The sequence below is a fragment of the Mustelus asterias genome, chromosome 19 (genome assembly GCF_964213995.1).
Source record: "Mustelus asterias chromosome 19, sMusAst1.hap1.1, whole genome shotgun sequence".
NCBI classification, from domain to species: domain Eukaryota; kingdom Metazoa; phylum Chordata; class Chondrichthyes; order Carcharhiniformes; family Triakidae; genus Mustelus; species Mustelus asterias.
The window spans coordinates 53,179,740-53,199,375 of record NC_135819.1 but is presented as its reverse complement, the minus strand read 5'-3'; the positions used below and the strand labels follow the sequence as shown (position 1 = coordinate 53,199,375).

Sequence of the window (19,636 nt, the reverse complement as noted above, 5' to 3'; positions counted from 1 at the left end):
GGACATTAGTTAAACAGAAGGGTTTTTATGACTATCGATGATAGTTTCGTGGCCACCATGATGGAGATTGGCTTTCAATTCCAAATTTTACATCAGTTGAATGCTGCTGTGGTGGGATTTGACCCATGTTTCCAGAACATTAGCCTGGACCTCTGAATTACTAGTCCAGTGACAATACCACTCTAACCAACGTTTGCTATCTTTGAATCTGCAGCTGCAGATAAGAATTTCCTCACACACTTTAATGGGCTCCATCCCAGGTTCAAATTCACCTTTAAAATGGAGTAGTCTAATGAGCTCCCTTTCCTTGATGCACTAGTTGAGGAAATCCGCCAACGTGTTCTCTACGTCAAACGCAAGCCTACTTTCACTGGTCAATAAATGCATTACATTGGGATTCTTATATGCTAAAAAATTAGCCTTATCGGCAACCTCATAAATAGGGCATCAGCCACTTGCTCACCATGAAAGCTTGATGCTGAAATAAGGTGCAGTAAAGCTATCCTGTGGGATCGTAGAATCATAGAATCCCTACAATGCATAAGGAGGCCGTTTGGCCCATCGAGTCTGCACTGACCACAATCCCACCCAGGCCCTATTCCTGTGACCCATCATATTTACCCTGCTAATCCCCCAACACCAGGGTTAATTTAGCATGGCCAATTAACCTAACCCGCACATCTTTGGACAGTGGGATGAAACTGAAGCACCCAAAGGAAACCCACGCAGTAATGGGGAGAATGTGTAAACTCCACACAGACAGTGACCCGAGGCAGGAATTGAACCCGGGTTCCTGGCGCTGTGAGGCAGCAGTGCTAACCACTAATCATGGCTATCCTGACCAGATCATTGCTCACTGGATATCATACAGATTTATGAATGGATGTAAGGTAACCACATTTTGTCCTGGAAAATGTCCAGTCTCCCTCAGTTTACCTTGGGGAGGTAAGGTGTCGCAGAATTTGAACAACGGGTGAAGCTGGCTGTTTTATGCTGCTACTATGAATGGTAATCTCCACTAAGGGGATGCTCCAGTCAAGCCAAAAAGGCTGTCTGCTTATCACACCAATGAAATAATGTGGTACATGAATTTCAGTGCTGGGGTGATGGCAGGCATGTCGGCCATTATATCACAAAAACTGGAAGATCACATGAAATAGTACTTCCCTTTGACTGTTTGCAACAGGCAGAGAGTGCTGACTATACTCAACCTGCCTGTGTTTGAAACTCTCAGAGTACAGGGTCCAACATTAGATGCATTTCCCCAATTGGGCAGCTCTTATTTATCAATCCTGAGGCTACTAAGAATTACACTAACAAACCAATTCAAGACAATCAGTTGGTCTCACGGCGTGGCTCACTTACACCTACTAGAAGCTACATACATTCACAAACAGGGCCCTGCCCTCAGTAAACAAAAAGAACATGTCCAGGCATTGTGCTTTTATCAGCTAAACAAAAACTTGGGTGACAGTCCCTGGCACATTCCCATGGCAACGCCTTGATCAATCAGAGTTGACTTGCCTGGTTTGAATTTAAACAAAAGCTTGGGAATGGCTATTGGCTGGTGCATTCTCCACGGCAATACCTCGACCTATCAGAGTCCACTTGCCAACCAATCAGCACCTTTTTCTCATGAAGGATAAATAGTTGTTCCCTTTGAAGTTTAGTATATTTGCGATTCTGTCTGGATGAGTGCACAACAAAAAAGCTTCTAGAACATGTCTCTTTTCATGGCAATACTCTGATATGTATTAATTCAGCAATGAATAAAACCATTTTTGGTAGTTAGGGAATCCTTCATTATATTCACAAAAGTTGACACTACCAATAGGTTGGAAACTTTCCACCATGTTTTTTATTTCAAAACCATGAATTTCCCTTTGTAAACTGGAATGAAATATAAACTCTTCACGAATGCCATGCTAAAGAATAGCACCAGGTAACTTCATCAGCAGAATTTGTCTCATTCAACAATATATTTCTTTTTATGTTCAAACTTCAAAAAGCATATATGTAATTGCATCTGAAGAGTATGAATGCAAAGGGTACATTTTAAAATGTATAGGTCATCAATTTCATCTCGCTTGCACCATCTCCAGTGGTAACACAGAAGTAGTAGAAGTTGTGCTTAGACAAGCTATGTTGGTGATCCCTTCTATCAGGACCCACGTGACACACCCGCTTGAGACAGGCACTTGTTCAGGTGCCCCAAGGGTCCACTCAGAGCCTCTGAAGGCGTTCTAACCTGACATTACACAGACCTAATGGTTGATGTGATGCCTAATTGGGAGTCTGTCAAACCAGACAATGAATTATGTGGACCACACTGCAGAGAGCAAGCATTGAGCTCCAAGGTGAGTCGAGCAGCAGAATTATTTAAAGGGCATGGCATCCAACTTTTAGGTCATCTTCTTAGGCAGTTGCTCAGGGTTGAGGGTGGTTTGCTTCCACTTTGGTTCAATGGGTTCGGAAATGGCAAATGAATCCAATGCATGACCTGCAGACTCTGCCACACAGGGCAGCTGGCACTTGGAGGGTTGGGTAAATGAGTCATTTGGAGGTTTGTGTGCCCTCTCCAACACCTCAAATTTACGACTGCACATTCCCAATGAAGTCTCTTGATGTGTTCAGTGCCTTGCTGAATGAACCTTCTCCATTTTGTTCAGTCACAAGCTAGGAACTCCCATGAATTGGCAGAAATGTTTGACCTCTTTGGGGATGCTTCCAGGACATCCCAAATGCATTTAAGCTGTCCTTCCGAGAGTCTCCTGCTGTTCTGAGTTGAGCAGTTGCTGGTGACATGCCCTGCTCAGCAAAGCTGGTTTTGAGTTATTAGGGCGCCTCGATGCTGGGCATGTTGGTTTGATGGCTCGGGAGAGGATGCTGTTGTTGGACTACCTTTCTTGCCATCAGATTTGGAAGACCATGCAAAGGCACTGCTGATGGTGCTTCTTCAGTGCTTCGAGGTACCTGTGGTTCAAGTCTCCAAATCATATAGCTGCATGGGGATCACTGCTGCCCAATAAAACATGTGTTTCGGATTTGAGATCGGTCCTCAAATACTCTCTTCCTCCCTTCAGCCAAAAGCTGAGTTTGGACAGGTTTTCAGGTGCTGGGGGAGGGAGGGATTGACAAATTGTTATAGCACAGTAAGAAGTCTCACAACTTGCAATCTTGCAAGCAGAAACTGATAGCCAAGTTCTGCACACATGAGGACGGCCTCAACCGGGATCTTGGGTTCATGTCACACTATCTGTAACCCCCCATGACTTGCCTGGGCTTGCAAAATCTTACTAACTGTCCTGGCTTGAGACAATTCACAACTCATTAACCTGTATGTTACCCTCTCTCCACTCACATTATCTGCGCCTGTAAAGGCTTGATTACTTGTTAAGACTTGCATTCCAACCATTATTTTGTAAGTTGAGGCTGTCTATATATGCCCTCTCTGCGAACTCAATCCTCCACTCACCTGATGAAAGAGCAGCACTCCGAAAGCTCGTGCTACCAAATAAACCTGTTGGATTTTAACCTGGTGTTGTGAGACTTTTTACTGTGCCCACCCCAGTCCAACGCCGGTATCTCCACATCATGTTACAGCACAAACAGTGTTGAGTACAGGATAGTGCCGAGGTGGTTACATTTTTGATATTGAAGGCTTTATTAGGGTGTTTTTGTGCGAGGCTTGGTGAGTTTATTGAGAGGTTTTATCGCTGGGGCTGGGGTTTATTTGTACATGGGCTGTGCAAGAGTGAGGAAGGAAAGGGCATTAGGAAGGGATTGCATGAGGGTGGGGAGACTGGCCAGAGTCGAGTGGTGAGCCCTACAGTCTCAGGGAACCAGGGTCAAGTGATGGGCCCCACAACCTTGCAGGCCAGTGATGTACCCTCAGTGGCCAGGGGGCCAACAGCAACGATGAGTCCTCAGCCCCGAAGAGGAGAGATCCTGATAACCATGTGGGGGAGTGGCTGGGAGCAGGAACAGGGGAAGCCATAGGGCAAGCAGGAGGGAAGAGGGAGAGGAAATCTGAAGAGCAGAGAGGACAGCAACCAGTGAATCTTTAGACAAGCAACCAGCAGCTTATCAGGAAGATTTGACATTGTCTTAGCCAACACCCTGTTCCATGGCAGGTCACATGGCAACGCAGTCCAAATACTGGTGCCTGCTCGATGACAGCATCAGTTGAGAAAAGGACCATAGACATGTCCACACCCTCCATGCTATAGCAGTACCAATGACTGCTGGATTGATCACCACCTTATGTGATCCACCAGCCTGGCTGTCAAACAATGGAACCGGCAGAAGAAATGCCAAAAAGAAAATGAACATCAAAGGCTTCAAAGATTCCAGCAGTGAGGCAGTATTGAAGAGGATCTGCTGTTACTCTGCATCTGGAAATACTCTGGAGTGTGTTCTGTTGAATTCCTGGCTCTGGCACAGAGAGTGGCTGCATCCTCACCAGGGACGGCATCAGGTGTGGCGACCTGCCACAAAAAGGTTGCAACGGGTTTTGGGTGAGGGTGGTCAGGGGTGGAGAGCTGCAATGACAATGTCTCTGTATCTGCAGCAAAGCAGAGAGCTGTGGAGTGGGCAGGCTCTGCCAACTTGGAGACAGACTCCTCCATGCCCCGTGACAGTGACCTCGGGCTGCCTGACACCCAGCCAATGCACCCAACACCCCTGTGTGTGTGCTCATCAACTCTCTCCTGTATGCTGCTTTATCAAGGTCCTCATCTGAATCTCTTGCCTGTGACCTTGCCCTTTGGTCAGTTATCTGAGGCTTGTGCAGTACCAGTGTCTGAGCTGGTGACCATGTCTGTCAGATCAGGTAATGAGGTCTCTGCAACCCTGTGGTCATAGAAACCCTACAGTGCAGAAGGAGGCCATTCAGCCCATCAAGTCTGCACCGACCACAATCCCACCCAGGCTCTATCCCCGTAACCCCACATACTTACCCTGCAAATCCTCTGACAGTAGGGTCAATTTACCATGGCCAATCAACCTAACTGGCACATCTTTGGATTGTGGGAAGAAACCGGAGCACCCGGAGGAAACCCATGCAGGCACATGGAGAACGTGCAGACTCCACACAGACAGTGACCCGAGGCCGGAATTGAAGATATTCCAGCTTGCATTCTGTCGACAAGCAGTGCTAACCACTGTGCCATCTTACCCGTCATGTTTCCCGCTCCTCCGTTTAGGGTGGTTGTGGCTGAGCAAGCGATAGTTCTTGAGTGTCTGAAAGCAGAAAATCAGAGGGGAAGATTGGTATGAGGGAATTGGAGTGGACTGAGAAGCCAGAGGTAAATGATCACACCATTAACAACAATCGTTCCAGGCAGCAGGACAAGAGTGAACTGAAAGTTTGAGAAGGGCATTAGGCAGGAACATACTGTCACCCTCAATATCCTCAGTAATGCCAGACGCCATATTCTCACAGCTTGGCTACAACAGGCTGACTGCTATCTCCTCCCCAGGGCTCAGGAGTCACAGTTGTCCTTGTACCACATCAGATCTACTCGGTTCCCTTTTATTGTGTGCCGTGCCTTGTCCTGCAAAGAGCGGGTGCGGAATACCAGTGAATATGTAGAGCTGCACTTGGGTGGTGTTCCTGCGGAGCTGAATAGTTGGAGATGTGTGGAGGTAGCAAGGGGTAGACATGTTTTTGTAGGATTGTGCGTGATTGTTAATGTGCGTGGGTGAGGTGGAGTATCTGCAAGTTAAGCATGACTCCTGAGTGGTAGGTAGCGTTTCAGGATGAGTGATGAGGTGCAGTGGCATTGAGTAATGAGAGAGGTTCGTGGTGTAGTGGGTATGAGATGTCATGTGAAGACACATTCCCAGACCGCCCCATGAAATCATTCCATTTCTTACGGCAACCCTCGGATCCAGATGCCAGGAACTGACTTCCCTGGCCAGCTGCTTCAACTTCTGCAGGTGATCCTCGAGAATCTCCGACTCCCCAGACTATGGCATCTTGCATCCTGTCCGCCAGCACCAATAATTACTGTATCCAACACCGCAGAAGCCTCTATCTTCCCTGTTGTACATTTTCCCACGATTTAAACTCCAGCAATATCATTCAGTGTAGCTTCCCTTTAAGAGGGATGGACTGCCCTATAAGAAGAGCAGGATGTCTGCACCATGTGCTATTTGCACAATGCTGCTCCCCCCCCTTCCCCACACCACACCGCCCCCCCCCCAACCCCGCATACTCCACTGAGTGTACAGGCAGCTGGGAAGGAAAGGGGCAGGCAGCAGTGAGGCAGATAGTCAGCCCTATGAGGCAATTATGTTAATCGAATGTGAAGGTTCACCTGAAACGTTAACTCTGTTTCTCTCTGCTGCCAGACCGGCAGAGTATTCCCAGCGTTTTTCTGTTTTGATCCCAGATTTCCAGCATCTGCAGCATTTTCCTTTTGGAATGTAAATAGGGTGGGAGCACAGCATTTCTGTGGTGCATGTACTCCCCATGGAACCATAGTGGGCAGGTGGACATTCACAGCCACTGCACCCAGGGCCAATCCACTTTTAGCCCACAAGTTACTGGGCAAGTGTGTACAGTTGGGTTGCTCCTGTTCCTTGCACAGTTGGGTATCTGGAACATTGGTACAATGGAAGTTGCCACCCACAGAGTCAGCTTTGCCCAATATTCTTTGCCGTCTGCAAACATACACTGCGATCATTGTCTTGAAAATGGCAGCAAAACAAAAAAAAAATCAAACACCAGGGAAGGCCACATGAAGAGGATCCAAAACCACAGGTCTGTGTGCACTGTTTCCCAAGTGTGCACATCGACATACTGGAAACTTTGGACACATGTTGATAATTAAGTAAAGCAGCCACAGAGCATGTAGTGTGTACACAGTGCAAATAATATCTCCTCTGTTTTTTGAACAATGGAGAGACCTTAATGTGGTTCAGTATCTTTACCCCAGAGAACATTTCTTAAGGGTTTGTTAGTAGATGGGTCCATAGAATCCCTACAGTGCAGAAGGAGACCATCCGGCCCATCAATTCTGTACTGACTCTCTGAAAGAGCATCTTATCCAGACCCAAACCCCCGTCCTATCCCTGTAACCCCGCATATTTACTAGGGCTAATCAATCTAATCTCCACATCTTTGGACACTAAAAGGCAATTTAGCATGGCCAATCCATCTAACCTGAACAAAGAACAAAGAACAATACAGCACAGGAACAGGCCCTTCGGCCCTCCAAGCCCGCGCCGCTCCCCGGTCCAGGATTGAATCCTGTATCCAGGATCCCCGTCCAATTTTCCAGCCTATCTACATACCAATATCCTATCCACCGAGCTGTCCCTCACAGCTACGATGCTTTGTTCATTACAACCTATTAACTCACCCCCACCCCCCCATTCCAGACCATGTGATCTCCAGGGAGAGGCGAAAACCCAGAGTGAAAAACCCCAGGGCCAATATGGGGAAAAAAAAAATCTGGGAAATTCTTCTCCGACCCCCTGAGGCGATCGAAACGAGTCCAGGAGATCACAATGGCCCTGATCGGAAAATGCTTCCCAACCCTAGTCATTTCCACTTCCACGAACACCATATGAATTCCCTGCCCCCGAGACAGGTTCCCAACTATCCGCAGTCTCGCTCTGTACTGGCACCAGCAAGATGATCATAGAATGAAGCCTTGAAACGAGAAACAAGGAACAATTAGCCCGCGCCGCTCCCTGGTCCAAACTAGACCACTCTTTTGTATCCCTCCATTCCCAATCCGTTCATATAGCTGTCTAGATAAGTCTTAAACGTTCCCAGTGTGTCCGCCTCCACCACCTTGCCCGGCAACACATTCCAGGCCCCCACGACCCTCTGTGTGAAATATGTCCTTCTGATATCTGTGTTAAACCTCCCCCCCTTCACCTTGAACCTATGACCCCTCGTGAACGTCACCACCGACCCGGGGAAAAGCATCCCACCGTTCACCCTATCCATGCCTTTCATAATTTTATACACCTCTATTAAGTCTCCCCTCATCCTCCGTCTTTCCAAGGAGAACAACCCCAGTTTCCCCAATCTCTCCTCATAACCAAGCCCCTCCATACCAGGCAACATCCTGGTAAACCTCCTCTGTACTCTCTCCAAAGCCTCCACGTCCTTCTGGTAGTGTGGCGACCAGAACTGGACGCAGTATTCCAAATGCGGCCGAACCAACGTTCTATACATCTGCAACATCAGACCCCAACTTTTATACTCTATGCCCCGTCCTATAAAGGCAAGCATGCCATATGCCTTCTTCACCACCTTCTCCACCTGTGACGTCACCTTCAAAGATCTGTGGACTTGCACACCCAGGTCCCTCTGCGTCTCTACACCCTTTATGGTTCTTCCATTTATCGTGTAGCTCCTCCCTACATTATTCCCACCAAAATGCATCACTTCGCATTTATCAGGATTGAACTCCATCTGCCATTTCCTTGCCCAAATTTCCAGCCTATCTATATCCTTCTGTAGCCTCTGAACATCTTTGGATTGTGGGAGGAAACCGGAGCATCCAGAGGAAACCCATGCAGACACGGGGAGAACATGCAGACTCCACACAGACAGTGACCCAGGCAGGGAATCGAACCCAGGTCCCTAGTGCTGTGAGACAGCAGTGCTAATCATTGTGCCACCATGCCACCCCTCCAATTCTCAACGTCCACCTTGGAAAGTAGCCTTCCATTTTTCAACAGTTTGCTCTGTCTCAGATCAAATTGTAAAATTTCCAGTCAGTTGAAAGTTGAAAAATCATATTTTCAAATATAAAGGAGCAAAGGTTTAAGTTTCTTCTTTTCTTTTAGAGCGTATGCCTTTCCCAAATCAGAATGCATTTTACTATTTAAGCTGTGAGCAATAAGAACCCAATAATCAAGGTTTTCTTGAGTCAAAGGAAGACCAAATTTCTTACCCACTAAATCCAAGAAAAATATTAGAAGACATCAAGCATTTGTCCGCCATGGAGGGACAACACCTTTCATTCCTAAAAATAAACGATACCCCAATTCCATTGTCAAAAGCATGATCGCTAGTACATTGATTCCAAAATCCTTGCCCTCATTTTTAACCTTTCCAAGGCCTCGGTAACAGCTCCTACCTTTTCAATATTATGTACCTACCTATAATATCGGTTCTTCCAACAGGGGCTTGCTGTGCATTCCCACACCCTCCACTCAACCATCTCTCGTGGCGCTTTTAAGCTCCCTCGCTACACTCATTCATTTTGTTTCTGCTCTCCTCACCTTCAAATCCTCTTCAACAGTGCCTTCTGCTATCTCCTCCAATATTCCTCCTAATCCCATTAGATTTGATTGAGAACTGCGAAGTGTTTTGGGACACTGCCATAAAATTTAATTTGATTTTGATTTGATTTATTATTGTCACATGTATTGGTACACAGTGAAAAGTATTGTTTCTTGCGCACTGTACAGACAAGTAAACTAAAAAATAAAGTTTATTTATTAGTCACAAGTAGGCTTACATCCACACTGCAATGAAGATACTGTGAAAATCCCCTAGTCGCCACAGTCCGGCGCGTGTTCGAGTACACTGAGGGAGAATTTATCATGACCAATTCACCTAAACAGCACATCTTTGGACTGTTGGGGGGAAACCGGAGCACCAGGAGGAAACCCACGCAGACCCAGGGAGAATGTGCAAACTCCACACGGATAGTGACCCAAGCCGGGAATCGAACCCGGGCCCCTGGCGCTGTGAGGCAGCAGTGCGAACCATTGTGCCACCGTTCATAGAGAAGGAAACAAGAGAGTTCAGAATGTCGTGTTACAGTCATTGCTAGGGTGCAGAGAAAGATCAACTTAATACAAGGTAGATCCATTCAAAAGTCTGATGGCAGCAGGGAAGAAGCTGTTCCTGAGTCGGTTGGTACGTGATCTCAGACTTTTGTATCTTTTTCCCGACGGAAGAAGGTGGAAGAGAGTATGTCCGGGGTGCGTGGGGTCCCTAATTAGGCTGGTTGCTTTGCCGAGGCAGCGGGAAGTGTAGACAGAGTCAATGGATGGGAGGCTGGTTTGAGTGATGGATTGGGCTACATTCATGATCTTTTGTAGTTTGTTGCGGTCTTGGGCAGGAGCCATACCAAGCTGTGATACAACCAGAAAAAATGCTTTCTATAGTGCATCTGTAAAAGTTGGTGAGAGTTGTAGCTGGCATGCCAAATTTCTTTAGTCTTCTGAGAAAGTAGAGATGTTGGTGGGCTTTCTTAACTATAATGTCGGCATGGGGGGACCCCAGGACAGTTGTTGGTGATCTGGACACCTAAAAACTTGAAGCTCTCGACCATTTCTACATTTCTAAAAGTTCCAGTGGTTATAATTGTTGACCAACAAGAAACCATGGGGCCTTTTTGATTTGTTTGACTTCATGACTCACAGGATAAACTCACTGAGTGATTAGTGGAACCAAAACTGTATAGAATGATATTGGGTTTGAGGCAGTGATCGATTGAGATTTTCATCTGGCTTGTTTCAGGGAGAAATAATACCTCCAAGGTCATGCTGATCTCCACTACAGAGGTGCAAATGAGACGAATACCAGGAGGCATTTCCATGTGCTTTGGTTGTAGCACTCTGGAGGGGAGCACAGTCGCCTTGCATCAATTAGTTGCTTCTAAAACTAATGCTTTCTTTCTTTCTCCCCATGTATTTTCCCCTGATTAGTTGTATGTTGAGTTTCTGATGATTTTTGCCCTTACATCTGATCCAATAATGTACCAATAAACTCATTATAACAGAGCATATTAGATTTCCGAATGACCTTCACAGCAAGATGTGCATCCTTCAACACAGGAACAACATTTCACACACAAAAAACATTATGAGAAACTTCAACCAGATGCTGCCCTGAAGGAGATCCGTTCACTTGGTGTAGCTTCGATTCGAAGAAAGTGACCTTGAAATTGAGTGGTAGGTGAAGTAGCTCACCTGTTCCGTAACAATTTACATCTGAACCTAGCTTATCAAGAAGACTAAATAATGTCCATTTATATTCCCAGAAATAACTGTCTGATCTTTACTTAGGAAAATAATGATATGCTAATCATCAGTTTGGATTGTGGAGGCTACTTCACGGGGGGTATTCTAGTTACAACTTTCAACATGTACAAAGTAATCAATATATTTCTACTCGTTCTATGAAGGGAAGAAGGTAAAGAAAGTACAGAGATGTTAACTTGTCTCCAACGCCAGATGCACTTTTCTCCATGTTACATAGAAACATATAAAATAGAAGCAAGAGTAGGCCATTCGGCGCTTCAAACCGGCCGTTCGGCCCTTCAAACCACCATTCATTTTGATCATGGCTGATCATCAAATTCAATATGCTGATCCCGCCTTCCCCCCATATCCCTTGATCCCTTTAGCCCCAAGAGCTATATCTAATTTTTTCTTGGAATCACACAACATTTTGGCCTCAACTACTTTCTGTGGTGGAGAATTTCACACATTCACCACCCTCTGGGTGAAGAGATTCCTCCTCATTTGAGTTCTAAAAGGTTTACCCCTTATCCTCAAATTATGGCCCCCGAGTTCTGGACTCCTCCACCATCCGGAAAATTGTGGGCAATTCTCCCAGCCCGCTGCGCTGCTCGAACAGCACAGTGGGCCAGAGAACATCAGCGGCGGCTGTTTTGTGGGATTCCCACAGGGCGCCACGGCCTCTGCGCCTCTCCCAGAGTAAGATTTTTGGCGTCATCAGCTCTGCACCAGATTATCATATAGAAATGTCATTCAAGTTGACATTTCCATACGATTAGCAGGCCCAAGATGGAATTCTCCAAACCCGCGAACATCTCCCTCCACACTCCCCCGCTGGGAGTGGTTCCCTCCAGCGGGGTTTATAACTGCTCCCTACTAATGGGGAACAGGCGCCCTAACCCCGCTGGATGGAACAGGGACTAATGAGGCCCTCCAGAAGGTTGGGGGAAGGGGTTGCCCTTTGCAATGCCAGCCTGGCAGTGCCATCCTGGCACCCTGGCACTGCCCAAGAGACAAACTGGCACCGCCCAAGGGGCACGGCCTATGGGGGGAGGCGATCGGTGGGGAGGACACTCTGCCACTCTGCAACTGAAATCACTGGGCAAAGGAGGGAGTGAGGGTGATTGGGACTGCCCATCCATGTGGAGGTTGGGGGGGTGGGGGCTGTTGGGACTTCAGGGTGGAGATCGGGGCTGGCCAGGGGGGCTGAGGGGAGATAGAAACATAGAAACATAGAAAACTACAGCACAAAACAGGCCCTTCGGCCCCACAAGTTGTGCCGAATATATCCCTACCTTTTAGGCCTACCTATAACCCTCCATCCTATTAACTCCCATGTACTCATCCAGGAGTCTCTTAAAAGACCTTATTAGATATCAGAGTTGGTCATCGGGATTGGGGAGGGGGCGGTCGGGACTGTTGGGGAGTGGGGGGTCGGGGAGATCGGGAGCTGACCCGGGGAGATCCAGGAGGCCAGTGATCAGGGATGGGGGGTCAGTAAGCCAGTGATGGGGGTTCGTGGGGCTGGCCAACAATTGGACTGGCCAGCGATCGGGAGATCGGCAGTGTGGGCCACTGCGCATGCGCCGATCTCAACACTGACAAATCGACGCGTGCACAGTGGCCCGCTCAGCGCTATGCTGCCAACCTCTCGGGTGGGAATAGGCCCAACACTTTTCAGAGGGAATCATGCTAGGGCACTCTGTTATTCACAGAGTGTCGGAGATTTGCTGTGGTCTGTACGCTAAAAACAAGGCAGGATTTACTCCCATTTTCCCGCTTGTTGGGAACTTTGATTTTTTTGGGGGAGAATCCCAGCCATTCTTTCCGAATCTGCATCAGATGTATTTAAAACAAAGCGAGACTCCCATTAAGAGAGCAGGGAGAAGATGCTGATGTGTCATGTGAAAACATTATTCACTGGAATTTCTAGGCCATTATGTTAATCGGGGTAGGTCGGCACTAATTGCTCCCTTGTTCAGATTTTCCTTTGACAACTGGTCTGTGTTCAAAACAGACCCCTTAACACCACCTTCCCAGATTATATTTTTCAGATGAACAGAACTGAACTCCGGCTGTTGTAAGGTCACATCTATTGGAGATGCAAAGATGATAATTTATTGATGGGAGTTGCATCTAGCCCATCTTTCATTGCTCGGTCAGATAAATCTGCTATTGTCGCTGGTGTTACTCTTCACATCAAATGCATGAACACTATCAGCAAGAACGTAAACTCTTCAGTCGGCAACTGAAAACTAACATGGTCGAATGCATTAATATTTTTAGAAGCAGATTAAGTTTGTGGTCTATCTACCGGGAAATTATTTTCATCATTTCGGGATAAACAAGAGTAGTCACCTTTAAAAATGACAATCAACACCTTTGACAAGTGCACTTGCGTGTAACATGTTGTCTATATTTGTAATTGGGAAGCATTACATTCTGTTCCCAGTTTACCTCCGTATCCTTTTCATTAAATAAGTACATGAAAAGTCCATTGTCCTTTCTGACATCCAATCCACAGAGCTACATTTAGAACCAAATCTATCTTCATAAATATATGTGACATAATTTGTTATAAGTTGCAGAATCATGAGAGAAATAATTAAGTGCTACAGTGGGGAGCCGGGGTGGGGGGACTGAGGGTGATTCTGGGTGATTGAAATAATACGGGCAATGTTTATTAGCAACAATTATCGAGGGATCTTCTGATGAAGATGACAGGGGCAGGTGAAAGTGAAAATGTGGTCCCTGATTTGCCATTAGCAATGTGATAGGAGATCCAGTAATGTGTTTGTACATATCTTAAAACACACTCTTCAATTTTACACATGCATCCCTGCAAAGCTGGGAGCAACAGCAGAGGAGTACCACTAATCGGACAGCTCTTTCAATGATCCAGCACAGGAATGGTGGGCTGAATGGCCTCTGCTGTATTGTCTATATTTTTAGGAAAGGACCTCTCCCTGACAAACAAGATGATCTTTCAAATTGCACTTGATGAGGACCGTATCAAAGTGTATTAGTTACAAAGGCTGATCGAAATGGAACCTTAACTACATGGAGCCATTATTGTCCAGTTATTTATTCTGCGTTAACATCAAATTGAAGTATTAAAATAAATGGAAAGCTGTTCATTTAAATAAGTCAAACTCCATTTTCAAGTTATGTGTGATTCATAACCAGAGAACAATGTACACACAGTGCGATTGTTCCACAAACAATTGTGTTATAATTTGAAGCATTAAACTCAAGGCAAAGTTCACTGGTTTTCTTCCCTGGAACTCTAGCTACTTGTATTTGTCTCGGTATGCCCTCATTGCACGCAAATGACACTTTTGATGTTTCCAAAAGTATTTTCCCGATCTTTCTAAATATTACCAGGAGTGACCCCCAAGCAGACAAAGCCAAAGTAGGCAAACTCCTGACCTTTTTCCCCGTTGGTTGGCCCTCTCTTCCATTGGGTATGTTTGTATACGACCAGGGTTAACAATATCAAGGCTGCGCCAGCTGCTCATTTATAAAAAAAAGGCTCCTGGGAAAATGGTGCTTCCACAGACAAAGGCTGCTGAATGCGTACTTTAGAGGAGATTCTTATTTACATAAGCACATAAAGGCAAATCCCTTAGCAATTAGCAGTATCAGGAACCTGTCAGATTGCTCCTGAAAGGAGGGCTGCATTTTTTATTCACATATTCAATCAATATAGTTCTTTATGCTTTTAATTAGAAGATCCCATTGTTACTTTAGTGTAACACTCAAGGGTCTGATGATGATCGGGGTAGGGGGTAGATTTATTAGTTAACCACATGTCAAAGTGTTGCCTCTTGTTCAGGCAGACATTTTATCTACAGCTTTATTCTGAAAATGAATGACAAAACGTCAATGGATTTAAATTTAAGCCAAAGTTTTCAAATATGAAAGCTTCGATTCCTAAGGAGATGAAGTTAACTTTTCAAACAAAATCAAATGAACAGAAAAAAATGTAGCTTTGAACCAATAAATGAAATGTATCAAGGGATGTCCTGTTCAGCTATTTAGGTTTAATACTAATTACTTGGCTGGTCTGAAAGAGATGAATTAAATATCACTGCCTTACTCATGCTACTCAGGATACATAGCCACACACACCAGGATCCTGTTATTCTCAAAAGCTCAGACGGTCACCTCCTGTGCTCAAATAGGTACATGTTGCATCGTTCATTATTTCCTTTCCAGATACACTCTTACCCTCACTATTAACCAAATGGTCAGATCATTTTATGAATTTTAACTTTGTATGTGGAGCCTTACCTTTTGGCTGTGGATGCCAGGATTTTATGTGTTCCCCAGGATTTTCCACTCAATCCTTTCGATAAATCTCCGATATGTGCTCATGAATGCAAAATTTATGAAATGACCAATTCTATCCTGATAACTTTCTCACACGATTAAAGATGATCTATTTATTTTAAAATATTTATTTATTGATTAGTGTCACCAGTAGGCTTATATTAACCCTGCAATGGAGTTACTGTGAAAATCCCCCAGTCACCACACTCCGGCGCCTGTTCGGGTACACTGAGGGAGAATTTAGCATGGCCAATGCACCTAACCAGCACGTCATTCGGACTGTGGGAGGAAACCGGAACACCCAGATGAAACCCACGCAGACACGGGGAGAACGTGCAGACTCTGGACAGACAGAGATCCAAGCCGGGAATCGAACCCAGGTGCCTGGCGCTGTGAGGCAGCAGTGCTAACCACTGTGTTACCATGCTGCCCGGTTACATTACATATATGTAACATGTATCAATGGTGGTGCAAAACGCATGCCTGCCCGTTAAACACTCTGCCAGATTTTAATTGACTGAAAACAGTGAGGTACGAGTCAGAAAAAAAAATTCCATTTGTTATTTTAATCAACTGGGGATTGCACTGATGATAATTTGGACACTGCGACAGTATCTATACTTTTCAAACTCATTGATATCGTACATCAGTGTCTAAAACTGTGTTCCGTGGGGTCTGTGGGAGGCTTGCAGAGGTTCCATGGGAGCAAATATTGAAAACGTTTTTTAAAATGTCCTTCCAGCTTGTCCAATTGGAGGTGCTTTACGCACTGCATTGCACTATTGGATTTGAGTTGATTTATGATTATCACATGTATTAGTATATAGTGAAAAGTATTGTTTGTTGCGCGCCATACAGACAAAGCATACCGTACATAGAGAAGGAAAGGAGAGAGTGCAGAACCTAGTGTTACAGTCATAGCTAGGGTGTAGAGAAAGGTCAACTTAGTGCAAGGTAGGTCCACTCAAAAGTCTGATGGCAGCAGGGAAGGAGATGTTCTTGAGTTGGCTAATACATGCCCTCAGACTTTTGTATTTTTTTCCCAACGGTAGAAGGTATGCCTGGGATACGTGGGGTCTTTAATTATGCTTGCTGTTTTTCCGAGGTCGTGGAACATGTAGACAGTGTCAATGGTTGGGAGGTTGGTTTGAGTGATGGACTGGGCTTCGTTCACGATCCTTTGTAGTTTCTTACAGTCTTGGACAGAGCAGGAGCCATACCAAGCTGTGATACAACCAGAAAGAGTGCTTTCTATGGTGCATTTGTAAAAGTTGGTGAGAGTCGTAGCGGATATGCCAAATTTCCTTAGTCTCCTGAGAAAGTAGAGGCATTGATGGGCTTTCTTAACTATAGTGTCGGCATGGGGGGAACCAAGACCCAGATTGTTGGTGATCTGGACACCTAAAATCTTGTCAGCCTATCAGTCGCCAAAGCACCTGAGAAGCTAGTCTCTGATTAGACAAGATGGAAAAGCAACAAATTGCACATGAAAAGTTTGAGGCAGGGGCAGCACAGCTGAGAGCCTAAGTGAGTGGCAGGTTGATGCGCTATTCAAACACGAGGCTTGAAGCTCAGGAAATGAAAGGCTTTTATTTACTATAACGAAGCTACTAGAACTTATATACACTATCCCAGACTGAAGGGGTCCCGGCCAGAGCAGGGACTCTTATACCTCTCCCAGGAGGCGGAGCCCGACTGGGATGTGCCACAACACTACAGTACAAAGGTGTAACAACCCCACCCTAACCCCAACAGCAACAATAGCATAACCCAACAGTAACATATGTACATCCTTGTAGTACTGGCCAGCCCCTAGCTCAGCACTATCCAGTGGGAACCAACGATGGTTCACCACATTCACCCCTCCTTTGAGAACAAAGGCCGGCAGGGTACAAAAAACAGAATAAAGTGTCAGCAGTCTATAAGTTCAGACGGTCAGGGGTACCGCACCGTCATTGTGACCTCCTCAATACCGGCGGTGACACCGGAGTAGGCACTTGCGGTGGCGTTCTCCCCAAGGCGGCATCCAGCTGTTCTTCCACGGACTCACAGGCCAGTTGACCCTGAGGTGACGGTAGTCCAGGGGATCCTGACACGCCCTGCGGTGGCGACCATCTTCTGGGCTCAGGCAAGCTGTACATGGGAGTAAAATGGTTAAGCAATGGTCCCGATGCTGCCCGCGCCGTGTCCGGGGAAGAAACAAGAGATAAAGGGTTTGTTACAGGGGGTATGGGAGCGACAGGGGTTGCTCCATCCCCTGCTGGCGCCAGGTCTCGGAGCGAGACCGTGTCCTCTCGCCCGTCAGGGCATGCCACATAGGCATACTGAGAGTTGGCGTGGAGGAGATGGACCTGTTCGACCAACGGGTCGGACTTGCGGGCCCTTACATGTCGCCGCAGGAGGATGGGTCCTGAGTACGTCAACCAAGACGGCAATGAGATCCCCGAGGAAGACTTCCGAGGGAATGAGAACATCCTCTCGTGGGGAGTAGCATTGGTTGCCGTACACAGGAGGGAGCGAATAGAATGGAGCGCATCAGGGAGCACCTCTTGCCAACGGGAGACTGGAAGACCTTTTGACTTCAACGCCAGTAAGACAGCCTTCCAGACTGTAGCATTCTCGCATTCCACCTGTCCATTACCCCTAGGGTTGTAGCTCGTGGTCCTACTAGAGGCAATCCCGTAGGAGAGCAGGAATTGCCTCAAGTCATCGCTCATGAACGACGAGCCCCTGTCGCTATGGATGTAGCCGGGGTACCCGAACAGGGTAAAGAGATCACGGAATGCTTTGATAACCATGGCAGCGGATGTATCAGAGCAGGGAACAACAAAAGGGAACCGAGAGTACTCGTCAATGATATTGAGGAAGTACACATTCCGATCTGTTGAGGGAAGGGGGCCCTTAAAATCGACACTCAGTCTCTCGAAGGGACGAGTGGCCTTGACTAAATGTGCCCGGTCAGGTCGGTAAAAGTGCGGTTTGCATTCCGCGCAAACCCGACAGCTCCTTGTTACTGACCTGACGTCCTCCACCGAGTAAGGCAGGTTGCGGGCTTTTATAAAGTGGTAGAGCCGAGTGACCCCAGGATGGCACAGGTCATTATGGAGAGCCTGCAAACGATCCTCCTGTATACTAGCGCATGTTCCACGCGAGAGGGCATCTGAGGGCTCATTGAGTTTCCGTGGACGATACATGATGTCGTAGTTATAGGTGGAGAGTTCAATTCTCCACCGCAAGATCTTGTCATTCTTGATCTTGCCCCTCTGCGTGTTGTTAAACATGAACGCCACGGACCGCTGGTCCGTGATCAGGGTGACCCGTTTTCCCACCAAGTAATGGTGCCAGTGCCTGACGGCCTCCACAATGGCCTGGGCCTCCTTTTCCACCGCTGAATGCCGAATTTCGGGGCCTTGGAGGGTGCGGGAAAAAAACACGACGGGCCTGCCCGCCTGGTTAAGTGTGGCGGCCAGTGCGAAATCAGATGCATCTCTCTCCACCTGAAAGGGGATGGACTCGTCTACAACGTGCATCATAGCTTTCGCGATGTCGGCTTTCAATTTATCGAAGGCCAATCGGGCCTCTGGCGTTAAGGGGAAAGTCGTGGACTTAATGAGTGGACGGGCTTTATCCGCGTAGTTGGGAACCCACTGCGCATAATAAGAGAAGAAGCCTAAGCATCTTCTCAGTGCTTTTGCACTAGCAGGTAAGGGAAGTTCAGAAAGGGGGCGCATACGGTCTGGATCAGGGCCAATGACCCCGTTTTCCACCACGTATCCTAGGATGGCTAAACGGCGCGTACGAAACACACACTTCTCCCTGTTGTAGTTCAAGTTCAGGCGAGATGCAGTGCGTAGGAAGTTCAGGAGATTCGTGTCGTGGTCCTGCTGGTCATGGCCACAGATGGTGACATTATCCAGGTACGGGAAGGTAGCCCGCAGCCCGTTGTGGTCCACCATTCGGTCCATAGCACGCTGGAAGACCGAGACCCCATTGGTGACACCAAAGGGAACCCTGAGAAAGTGATACAAGCGATCATCCGCCTCAAAAGCCGTGTATTGTTGGTCCTCTGGGCGAATGGGGAGTTGGTGGTAGGCAGACTTGAGGTTTATGGTGGAGAACACCCAGTACTGCGCAATCTGATTGACCATATCAGATATGCGCGGGAGGGGATACGCATCCAGCTGCGTATATCGGTTAATGGTCTGACTGTAGTCAATGACCATCCGGGGTTTGTTCCCGCTCTTGACCACCACGACCTGCGCTCTCCACGGATCAGCATTGGGTTGTATGATCCTTTCTTTGA

At 46.8% G+C, this 19,636-nt stretch overlaps 2 long non-coding RNA genes across 2 annotated transcripts in view; one reads left to right on the top strand and one right to left on the bottom strand.

Annotated features, from left to right (window-relative positions):
* LOC144507951 (uncharacterized) overlaps nucleotides 1–19,636 on the top strand; it is a 102,457-nt gene that overhangs the window by 44,964 nt on the left and 37,857 nt on the right. The gene's annotated exons all lie outside the window — the stretch shown is intronic.
* On the bottom strand, nucleotides 7,186–7,434 carry LOC144507952 (uncharacterized). The gene is made up of 2 exons (XR_013500182.1): nucleotides 7,356–7,434; nucleotides 7,186–7,287 (listed from the first exon to the last, which is right to left on the bottom strand). It is a non-coding gene; the product is annotated as an uncharacterized LOC144507952 (long non-coding RNA).